The sequence below is a fragment of the Dermacentor silvarum genome, chromosome 6 (genome assembly GCF_013339745.2).
Source record: "Dermacentor silvarum isolate Dsil-2018 chromosome 6, BIME_Dsil_1.4, whole genome shotgun sequence".
Taxonomy (NCBI): Eukaryota; Metazoa; Arthropoda; class Arachnida; order Ixodida; family Ixodidae; genus Dermacentor; species Dermacentor silvarum.
The window spans coordinates 146,544,354-146,556,761 of record NC_051159.1 but is presented as its reverse complement, the minus strand read 5'-3'; positions in this window follow the sequence as shown (position 1 = coordinate 146,556,761).

Sequence of the window (12,408 nt, the reverse complement as noted above, 5' to 3'; positions counted from 1 at the left end):
AAATTTGAAATCAGTCCAAATAAGGAGAACCAGTATGTACCAAAAGAAATGATAACGCCGTTTGCATTTCGTTTATACTTGCCCTGTTAATACATGCACCCGTTTTCTGTTTACTTCCATTAAAGCCAATAGAAATATTCTGCTTCAGCATCTGCTACTGGTGTTACACCACCCTTATTTCACCCAAAGCGTGCGTTCTTAGATCTGTCGCAGTAATAACTAGTAAATACTTTACATGTACGCAAGATCTCTTGTTTTGTACAATACATGCGAAAGGCATAAACCGGCAGGATGTAGTGTACCAACTCGGTACCTGCGAAACAACAGCTTTAGCGGTGTGCCAGAGAGCAATGCGCTTTCCGCGCTGGGGCCCGTAGATACTCTTTGTTGGCTTGTATTCGCTTGTGTATATTTTCTTGTTGCTTTCTCCTTTTTTAGCGTTACCTAACAAACGAAATAGGAATTTGGCAATTGCTGGATCTTACGTAGCCTACCATTCCAATGTTCCTACATCTAAAATGAAAAAAGAAACTTGAGAAATAAATCATCACTGAACACCGGAAGCAAACTCCTATGACATTAGACACTGTGGAAATGACTCACTGAGGATAGCTTCTTGTCCTGTATTGAATATAAAGGCAATTATGGAGCTTCTTGTGCTACACTGAGTACGACACACGCGGAATTCTCGTAACACTCGGCTGCGCGCACAACGTGCCACAATATAATTAACAGATTCTCAGGTGATCCTTACATAGCGGTATGTTAACTTCTGCGCCAACGGCATACCTCATTCGCTTGTTCACAATTTAATTACTCCATTAGATAAGCACCTCTACTTCTCTTGTAGAATACTTCCGCATTTAATGTTACTAGGGGTCCCTTATGCTACAACTACGACGATTTGAAGGCGAAAGTCCGAGCGCCGCTAACTCAATGACACGACGACCACTTTTTTGCTTAGTCATCTTCCCTCCGAACCCATATTTTGGAAGGCCATTTTGCAAGTCATCCTTATTTCACCAAATTCGGACCATGTTTCAGCACTTATCTTAAGTGTCAAATGCTTTTAGCTCCCGTTGTTGGCGACCTTCAAGTGACCTTGAGCCAAAAGCCCGAACCAGTTATCCGGGCGCTCAAACGAGAACACCCGCGCATCGTTGCGAGAACACAACGAGATCATCCGGGCAACCAGTCAAAAGTTGGGGAAATGCGGTCTCTGGCCCCCAACCCTTTGTACAGGGCCGCACAACATACGCCTTAATACTTCCCAAACAAGTTACCAAAAAAAAAATTGCTTCAGATTTCTGCCTAATATTTGTTGACAATATCACTCAAGCTGTAACTTCTAGTACGCTGAAGTTTTATTTGTCATTTTCAATAGCGACGTTCAAGAGGCAGATAGAGAAGTTGCTTGTGCACTTTTGAACGCCAGCGGTCCGCGACAAGAAGAAAAAGTAGTGACAGTCGCTGAGCACGTTACAGTGTTGGAAGAAGAAAAGCGGTTGAAGGCTGCGGCACCACAGGCAGCAAAATACGTCTTATGGTAGTCATTTCATGCTTACATCTACTGTCGATTACGGGAGAGCCAGCATTCTTTTGCTGAGTCATCGTCACTCTAAACCCATACTATGCAGTTATTCTTGCAAGTCATCCCTTATTCACCATACTCGGACCGTGACTCACCATATTTTTGCTCAGTTATCACCACTCTGAAACCACAATTTACACAGATTTTTGCAAGTCATAATGTGTTTTGCAAGTCACCGTTCCTATGATACACCAAACTCAAACCATGACTCAGCACTTTTTTTGCTGAGTCACTCTCACTCGGATCCTCAAATCTCACATAAATTTGTTGCAAGTCACTCCTCCACTTCATAACATTTTAATTCACTCTTAATTCACACTTGATTCACTCTTGATTTACCCTATCACTGCTTGGTTCACCTTCATTCACCCTATCATCTCGGTTTTGCTTCTATGCACGGTTTTGCTCGGTTTTGCACTTGGTTTGCTCTATTCTAGTTGACATTAAGCGGTAAAATGGAGCTGGGCAGGCCATGTAATGCGTAGGATGGATAACCGGTGGACCATTAGAGTTACGGAATGGATACCAAGAGAGGGCAAGCGCAGTCGAGGACTACAGGAAACTAGGTGGGGTGGTGAAGTTAGAATATTTGCAGGCGCAAGTTGGAATCAGCTCGCGCAGGACAGGGATAATTGGAGATCGCAGGGAGAGGCCTTCGTCCTGCAGTGGACACAAATATAGGTTGATGATGATGATGCTCTATTACTCCGAATTTGCAAGTTTCATCACTCTTGATCCACCCTATCACCACTTCATTCACCTTAGTGCTTAGCGAACGGTGAACGATTATTCGCTACGCGAAGCTCCGGAGATGCATAGCGAACGGGGTGCAGCTGCCTTGGCTGGAACCGGTCGGATAGCTTAGGTACGCAATTTATACGCAATGGCGTAACATAATCTATGGTTGGAAGCGGTGCATGCACGGGCCGCACCCAAAAGGACGGATGGACGGCGGATGGTGGTGACGAAAACAAACTCGATGCTCGAGCAGCCTAACTCAGCCCTCAGAGAGAGAGGGAAGAAAGGGGAAAGGCAGGTAGTTTAACCAACCAGATGGGAAGATCCGGCTTGCTACCCTGCGCTGGGGAGAGAGGGGAGCGGGAAGTAAAGTGACAGGAAAGTAGAGATAGAGAAAGAAAGGAGCACAGATACACAATCACAATCGGTCACAGGTGGCACAGCACAGTAGCACTTGCAGCACTATAAACATCTGTCCGGGCTGCAGCCACTTGTCCAAGTCTGTTGCCCTTAAACACTGCAACAGTGCCCTCGTCGCCCTCCGCAGCGATGACTTGTGATGTCGGCATTCTAAAATAAACTTCTCTGTTAGAGGTCTTTGGTCGAAACGCGCTATCGCGTGTACGAGTGATCGTCTCTGTAAATTGTAGCGAGGACAGTCACAGAGAAGGTGCTGAAGAGTCTCCTCGCTACCACAGTCATCACACGAGGCGTCGTCGGCCCATCCGATTCTGAATGCAAAATACTTTTTTTTTTCAGCCCTCAGAGTCGTGCTTATGCCTACAAGGGTGACAGCAAGGTGATGAAGCCACTTTCAAGGAGAATCAGGAGTCTTGAGCGTGGTCTTTAGGTGATGGTGAAAACGCTTGACTAAGCTATTCGGCTGTGAGTGGTAGGCGGTAGCACGGAGTAGCGGCAGGTGCGTACACAGCGCTTGTGCCGGCTTGGGTTTCAGAAAGAGGTGAGAGGCTTTCATGCTCCATTAATTCACTGCTGTAAAACAGCAGCCACAGCTATGCTTGAACACGCACCATTCGTAATGGATGTTGGCACGTCACCCTTGAGGTGTACCAGTACCGTCGGCTTGGAGAGCGCGGTCTCACACTTGAGTGAACGACTCAGTAGCTTCTACTGTGCATCGGCAGGCCGAGCCTATTCTTTCTTGGCAGAATGGCGTCAAGAGGAACGACTAGTTGAGCGCAAAACGGGATGGAACGTCAGTAAAAGTGGATTAGGGCTGGAAACTGGCGCAATATTCGTCATTGACTGGGGCAGAGGGAAATCCTCGATGGCGCAAGCCTTACCTAGTAGCCCGAGCTTGAGTTACTGTTCTGCAAAGTGAATTTTCATCGCATTGTATCATGACCACACGGCTTGACAGGCGAGAGAATAACACTCATAGGTGCCCCGTGTGCTTATTAGAAGAGCTGGCAATAAGCAGATTGTGAAGTACAAGAGGTAGCCCACGAGCGACTGAGTCTATAAATCATTGAAACGACTGGCCAGCATTGTGAAAGCTGAAAAGCATGCGAACAAGTTCGAACAGGCTTGGTATGGTGGCTAGGTGGTATGAGGAATGTCCCGCTGCACAACACGCGTCTCAGCTGGGCGTAAATTGGGCAGTGATAAGTGCACACCAAACTTCCACGTCACCAAGCTGCTATTCCGCCAAAGAACGCTGTTGACAAGAAAGATAGTGGAAGTGGTAGAGGCCTTCCGCGTGGTGGATATTGTGATACCTGTATAAGCCAAGCATCGATTGCTTAATAGCAGAAAATGTGGCGCTCTCTTCGTGGTTATTATTATCAGCCATGCCTGCTATGGATGCGTCATCTGACATACGTGATTTCGGTTTGATATCTACATTTATTTGTGTTAGCAAATTTTGTTGCCATATATTTCCCATCTTTTCAAATAAATTTTAGTCACGAGTTTCATTAGTGCTGTTTTCCCGTGTTTTATTGCTTCAGTCTGTTATCGCACTAATCTTTCCCAACAGGAACATGTGTGTGGGCGAAGGGTTCCTATCAGCCTTACCTGACACGTTAAAATATCTCTATAGGAGATACTAATGTGCAGGATGCACTGATGCAGCAACAAAGAAACTAAAAATATGGAGACCGTGAAATTTTAGCGTTGTGGTATATTCAGATATTGATGAGTTGCCTTTTCAATAACAAAATATGCTACCGTCTCACTACAGCTTCCTATAAACGGCTGAGTGGGCGTGAATGCCCCGACGAGCCGCATAAATGAGGTTGAGGCTGTTGGCTGTGGTTGGACGCATCCTGGCATAAGTTGCCGGCAAAGGCAGCACGTGCATGGTGTACAGATCTAGTAAATAAGTTTATTCTTGCCACATGCAAGAGCAAGAAATTTGTGAGAGAGCTTTGCCGAGAATACCAGTGAATTCTGAGAGAAAGACGTCTCGTTGACATAAGTCTATAATATGAACGACACATTATATTTTTACCATTCTTCCAGAAGTTACGGTCAGTTATCTACCTTTCAACGGGCTTAACGGATCACCGTAGAGTCAATAAAAATAAAAATTTCCAATTAAGACAGGCTATCACAGTACGTTTCACCGTCGACATCGCTACCTCAAGGAAAGAACAGATCAGGGGAACGATCTCCCTTGCAAGCGCTTACCAGCAAAATATTTAACACTGCCATTTGAATTCTATATATTCATTGCCTCAAGAAATACGCATCCGCTACTTACCATTAATTCTAACTGTATCAGTTGTGCAGACTGAAATAAGCAGGGCTGCTATCAATCCGCGTTGTTTCAGATACGTCCTCTTATACATTCCTTGCAACTACCGCAGCCGCTCAGCAGCCATGGCGTTCTGTCGCCGGTAGCAAAATTCTTGGTTAGATTTTCAGAAGTGTAGGCTGCATTCTGTATTGCTGTACCGTGCTTTGGTTGCGTGTTAACTAAACCCAGGTAGACAACTTTATTCCGCAGTCCTCCACGACAATGTATCTCACTATCGTAGACTCCATGAATCAATTAATCAATAATTTCCTCATTAATTGATCATAATTATTTATTTTCATAATCTGTTGCAGTACAGCGACAATGTGGGCTACCCTAGCGTTACCTTTCACTGCGTGCTGTCTGGTGGTCAGCAGAGCTCAAGAAACGCAAGATGTAATCCACACAACTTCCGGAGATGCCAGAGGAATCATTCGTTCTACCACTACTGGTCCAGTGCTACCTTTCCTGGGAATACATTCCGCCGAGCCACCACTCGGAGCACATCGCTTCAAGAAACCGACGCCTAAGAAACCCTGGCAAGGTGTGCTGAACGCTACCTCGCTGCCCCCCATGTGTCCCCAGATTCCTGTTCGCGTGAACAGCTACTTCGCAGTAACCGCGACGGATCCTCATTCTGAGGACTGCCTCTTTATCAACGTCTTTTCGCCGGTTCGAAAGGTTGGTCCTTCTCCTTCTCTAAGGCCCGTCGTTGTGTGCATTCCCGGAGGAGCGTTTACATTCGCAGGAATTTCCGTGAAGATTTTTGATCCATCCGAAATTCGCTGTGCGAGGAGACATCGTCATTGTCACCATCGCCTACCGACTGGAACCACTAGGGTTTCTGAACTTGGGCACAGAAGACGCACCGGCGAAACACGGGCCTCTACGGCCAGCAACTTGCGCTGTGACGGTCAAGGACAACGCCCGTTCCTTCGGCGGGGATCCGGACGGGATAACCGCAAAGGGTCAGAGTGTCGGGGCCATCTCGGTCGGCATCCATCTCCAGTCACCAAGTACCGCAGGTTTCTTCCAGCGCGCCTTCATGCAAAGTGGCAGCCCTTTCATCAGAGCCTTCATCAGCAGCCCAGCGCAAGCGAGAACCAGCGCGGACATGCTCGTAGACTATACCTCGACTGCAAGGAACGGGACTGGCGTGAACTTTCCGTGGCGGAGGTCGTAGCCTGCTTGTGATCCAAGGACGTCGGCGACATCTTGAAAGCCGCGGGTTCGTTCAACACAGCAGGATTGAACGGTTTCTTTACGGTCTTGGGAGACGACTTTGTGCCGAAAAAGCCCGGCGGAGCTATTGCGCTTGTTCCGCACATCGCACGCGACGTACTGGTGAGCGTTTGCGCTGCCGAGGTAGACTTCGTTATCGAGCATCTGCTCACGAACATAAATAACATTGACAACGTTGATATCATTTCAAAACGCCACATGGCTCTTTTAATGAAGGCACTGCTAGGTGCGCTTGTGACCTTCGACACCGAACCTATCTTCGAGCGCCGGGTCGAAGTATACTTCGACCCGGTGACTGTAGTCGAAGTGGTTCGCGCTGCCTCCGATCTCTTCGGTGACTTTTTCTTAGGCTGTCCTGCACTCAGCATTGCCCGCGCACTGTCAGCTGCGAATGCGTCGGTGCACGTTCTCCTATACGCTGAGCAATTCCTTCCTCGACTGGCCCGAGTGGGTATCGCCCTACTCACAGTGACTACATTGTGTTCAGCCTGCAGGTCTTGGCTCTCAGCCTGGACGGTCTTCCTTGGGACGCAGATGTCAAGGCAACAGAGAATATGATAAACGTTGTCTCGACGTTTAGTCGCACTGTGTAAGAACTATGTAGTTCTACTACTTCTGAACTAAAGCACCTAACGAAAAGAGTGGTCGCGTTTCATTCGAGATTGCACGATCCGCTGCCCTGTCACGGATTCTCGGGCAAAGGAAAAGAAATGGACAGTTTCGCGGCGAAGCTGTTACTGAGATAGCAAGGTTTAGCGTTCCGCTTGAACTCCTTGGTTGCTCTTTTAACTCTGGAACCGTTAAAAGCTTTAACACGCCACCTAGGCCCTGTAATGACATGGCACAGGCGCCACTACGCTGCTCGTAAAGAGCTTCGCCAGAAAAATTACATCACTTTCAGGTTTTAGCACTGATATGGTTTTGCACTTCATAAAATGTACTAGTTTCAGAAGAGTTAAGATAAAAGCTGTCAGCTGTGAGTAAAATTTTTGATTGCGTTTGTTTGCGGACGGTCAATCTCAAAATTCTGTGGAATGACTTAGTGAAGAACGTAAGAACTTGTTTGAGCATGGTGGTTAAATAGCATATCAATCTTCGCCTTGCATATACGACATGCATAAACGTATCACATACATACGAGTATTCCTAAATATATGTGGAGCTCCATGGCAACGCCCACGACGACGGCGAAAAAATTGGGAGGACGCTTCGCTTTTAGGAGTGGAACGCGATAGCATTCGAAGATCCCTGACTGCTACTCATGGTTCCCGACGACTTCAGCTTATGCAACCATAATGGTTACTGGCAAACACTGGCGGCGAACGCTATGCACGAAAGCGAGCTTTCTGGTGGAAACGTGGCCTCTTCCGTGGGCCGATCCCGCACATAGTGCACAACCGCGCCAAAGAAATTGCATCATTTTCAGGTTTCCGTATTTGTTTCGCACTTTTAATATTTCAGTCTGAGGAGATTTAACATAAAAGGCATGCGCTGTGGGTGTTCTGTTTCATGACATTTGTTTATGCATTGTCATTCTCAAAATTCCGAGGAATAGCTTTGCCAGGAATGCAAGACAAGGTATGAGCAACATTAATGATAGGATGGTGTGGCATACCTAAACGTGGCTGGGGATCATTTTCTCGGCCGCGGGCGACACTGCCGACGCCGGTGCCAGATTTTCTGCGACACGGGGCCCTAAACGCTATCGCGTTAAAATAACGCCTGGAGTGTCCATATAATAACTATCTCAATAAAACACAACTTGTGTCCAGGGTTCATTGTAAATAACACTGCCTAATTTTGCGTGCCTACAATTAAAATAAGCGTGTCTTGCGTTGGTGGTGTTCTATCAAACGGAAATCTAAAGTCAAGTTATGGTACTGTTTTCATGTTCCCCGATGAAAGCAACACCCTGCAGTGCTGTTGAAGCGATAACAGTGGGTGCTTGTTTGTTCATTATCACCATCATCATCAGCCTATATTTATGCCCTCTGCAGGACAAAGGCCTCTCCCAGCGATCTCCAATTACGCCTGTTTTTCGCTAGCTATTTCCAACTTGCGCCTGCAAATTTTCTAATTTCATCACTCCACCTAATTTTCTGCCGTGTCCTACTGTGCTTCCCTTCCCTGGCACCCATTCTGTAACCCTAATGGTCCACCGGTTATCCATCCTGCGCATTACATGGCCTGCCCAGCTCCATTTCTTCCGCTTAATGTCAACTAGAATATCGGCTATCCCTGTTTGCTCTCTGATCCACACCGCTATCTTCCTGTCTCTTGACGTTAGGCCTAACATTTTTCGTTCCATTGCTCTTTGTGCGGTCCTTAACTTGTTCTCGAGCTTCCGTGTTAACCTCCGAGTTTCTGCCCCATATGTTAGCGCCGGTAGAATGCAATGATCGTACACTTTTCGTTTCAGCGACCGAGGTAAGCTCCCAGTCAGTGCTTGTTTGTAAACAACAGTAATCCGTAGCCCCAACTACTGCGCTTCTCACACTCACCGAGCTATTTCGGAACCTTATGCCTCATCAGTCAATCAACTAGTGAGTCATCCGCAGTATGTGCGTCAGCAGGATTCAAATCTGCAGGGAAACATTACGACCATTGCATTATGAAGACATATCTCTGCAGGTTCAACAGGCAAATTTGCATTAAAACTCTTTTTAAACTTTAAAGATCCCCGGCTGGTTACAATTAATTCGATAGTCCCAGTGTAGCTTTCGAACGTTCAAGTGATCAATCAATCAGGCAAAGTTGTGAAGCGTTACATTTTAAAGTTACATTTATATTTATTTTCTTGCAAAATCCTGTTTCATGTACTTGAATAAACTTTGACAGCACGTCACTTGACAAAATTTTTCTTTGGCAGAAATATGTTAGAGAATTACCGTGAGCTATGTGTTAAAATTCCATGATTAAAAAATAAATCTGAGATGGTTAAGCGACGCGTCCAGAGCACTAAAAGAACTAGACATAGAAGACCTCACAATACTGCTGACGGAGAACATCTACTCGGACTGCGCAGTGGTGTACGAACTAAACGACTACACCTCGCTAAAAATTGGGCAACGGAATGGCATGAAATGTCATGGCATGACCCACATGGAAACGTCAGATCGTACTTGCCATCATGCAAGTTTCAGAACACACAGCACACCGGCTTTTCTGCCAACTTGACATGGCACCGCAATTCTAATTCTTATATTTTGTGTTTGTCGCTATTTTCAGTGTACCAAAGGTCACGGATGGCATTAAATGGCCAAGATTTGACGAACAGGGACAATATTTACACATACGTAATGGCAGCTGTTTCCAGGAAAAGCATTTCCTCAAAGCTACGTGTAACTTCTGGCACAACATTCTACCTGATGATGAAAAAAATGTCACAGTTTCGCCCTAAGGACGAAGCAATGAATGCGATAGCAACACAGCAATGTCATACGAAGTAAGGTGAGCGGCTTTGGTAGCAATATGAATTGTAGTAAACATGAGCTGATTAAGTAAGCAGGTGTGCTGCGGCGTAAGTAGACCGACATGAAGAGAGACTCGATGACCACGAGAAGGCGCGTGTGAAACGGTGGTGTTGATGAGAAGCGCTTCCCGTGGGCAGCACGTGCGAAGGGACACACCTGTAGCGCTGCACTGCCGATCCGGGCAGCATTGCATGTGTAGCGTGCGTTGGAAAATGTGGCCCGACTATTACTAACTGAATGAACAAGCGTGGTGTGAGTGCGCACAAACAAACACGAATAGATCACACTGAATGACTGCAGACAACGAGTGTCAAAACGCTGGCAGCAAGCGCATACGCCGCAGCGGGCCAAGGTACGTTGCGGTCTATCGCTTCAATGGAAACTGAGCGGCGAATGCACGGCGCATAAAGGTCAGAGCCGTGTGGAGATAAGAGACGGTGCGGGCGAGCGACGAGCGCGGTTGTTAGCAGAGTAGAAGTGCCCCGCTCCCTCCGGCGCTGGCTTACGGCTTCCTTGCTTGAGCGTGGGAGATTGAGTGCGTTCGCTCTCCGTGATAGCGCGCGTCCCCGCACGCTTCCGCTCGGGCATACGGCGCGCGGCGAAGATTTTATCTATAGGGAACCTCACGGCGACGGCGACGGCGACGCCGACGGCAGAAATTTCGGTTGAAGTGTCCATATAAATGCTATCGCAATAAAAGCAAGTCTGTATGCGTTCTTTATTTTCTTTCGTGCATACCTAGTGCGGGACTGGTGTTAAAGAATGATGCTGACGTAGCAAGAACCAAATAATTTTGTTGGTTCTCGTCTGATATGTGCTGCTTTTTAGCATAACTTAGCTACGTTGCACAAGTTCATGTCATTCGTTTCGCATGCTTAATTTCTGTGCAACAGCGAGTATTTTGTATTTTTTATTATTATTTTTACTCTCAGCAAACAACAACTGAAGCCTACCTCGACCTTCTCCTGGTCACTATACATACGAGCGTATACAGGGTGTCCCAGCTCTCACGCAGCACGATTTAAAAAAATAGGAACGGCGTTACGCGAAGCAATCCTAGTGCCTATTGTTTCCAGTAAAGTGGAGTAGCCGCCAGTAATTTTTTCATTGCTAAGATTTAATTAGGTAATTGTAATTAATTATCTAGCTCGAGAAGTAATGTCCTGATTATCAAAGTGTCAATGAGGAAGTTGTAGAGCAACATGAAAAATTACCGATACAGCTTTCTGTTGCTCAATACGGGCTACATAAAAGTGTTTTTCCGAGCGTGAAAGAAGCCCGCAAATGCACGCAAAGTGCCTCGAGCGGCCAGTCGCGGGGCAATTCTGAGTGTATTCGCGGGCTTCTTTCACACTCGGAAAAACGCATTTATGTAGCACGTATTGAGCAACAGAGAGCTGTATCGGTAGTTTTTCATGTTGCTCTACCACTTTCTCATTGACACTATGATAATTAGGACAGTACGTCTCGAGTTAGATAATTATTAACAATTACCTAATTAAATCTTAGAAAAAACATTACTGGTGGCTACTCCACTGTACTGGAAACAATACGCACTAGGTTTGCTTCGCGTAACGCCGTCCCTCTTTTTTTTTTTTTTTTAATCGTGCTGCATGATATCTGCGACACCCTATATAACCAAGGAGCATTCTAGAAACTCTCAAGGTTGAAATTGGTCCGAAAAAGTCGAACAAGCACGTACGTAAATGACGAGTTTTGCCTCCGATCACGCATCTCTTACTGGCGCAAGTTCTCACTTTACTTCCGTTTAGGACCGTAATCAAAATTCAACTACAGCATCTGTATCTCGTTTCATTCTACGCAATTTCACATTTACGCTCCTAGTACTGACCATTGACGTTTGCAGCGTTGTGTAGCACAAGAACAAGGTGACGTGAGTGTCATGGCTATCTGGTGTTCGTACATTTATTAAGTGTGAACATCAAATTAGTGAAATCAAAGGAACGACTGAGGATAAGTACACAAGTGCTGAAAGTAGGTGTGGTTCTTGCGTTCAAACCCGCGTCGTTTGCCCGCTTCACGGCGCTAGATAATCACAAAAGCGTGAAAACCATCGGTGTTATTGCCTAATCACACGAATGGGTGTGAGAAGTGCGCCTTGCTGATCACCTCTTTGTCGCTTCATAACACAGGCTGTTGATAACGTTCGCTAAACCTTGCAACGGACTATATAGTACGATCGAACGCTTTTGATGACACTCGTCACCTCTGTACGTTAGGAAAAAGGATATGGTCGTGATATTTTTGTATTAAATGCGGACGCTTTAGTTCGCAGTCCTATTACCAGTACCAATGCACTGGAATTCATGGCAATGCTGAACCACGGCACAATCACCCGTACAAAATATTTCTTGGAAGAGAAGCGTGAGAAATGCTGGAATGCTCACCAGCTGGCGCGTTATTCACGCTACCTCTTTGCCGAGGGCACTCTTAGCACCTATATGGAGAGGACTGCAATACATTAAAGGCATCCACAACATCGTAGAGCGCTGCCTACGACACAACACTCGCACGTCTGATAATTGGTTTGGGAATTACGCATCTTAGAAATGGAAAGGGAGCGAGGATACCTCGCCGCTGCC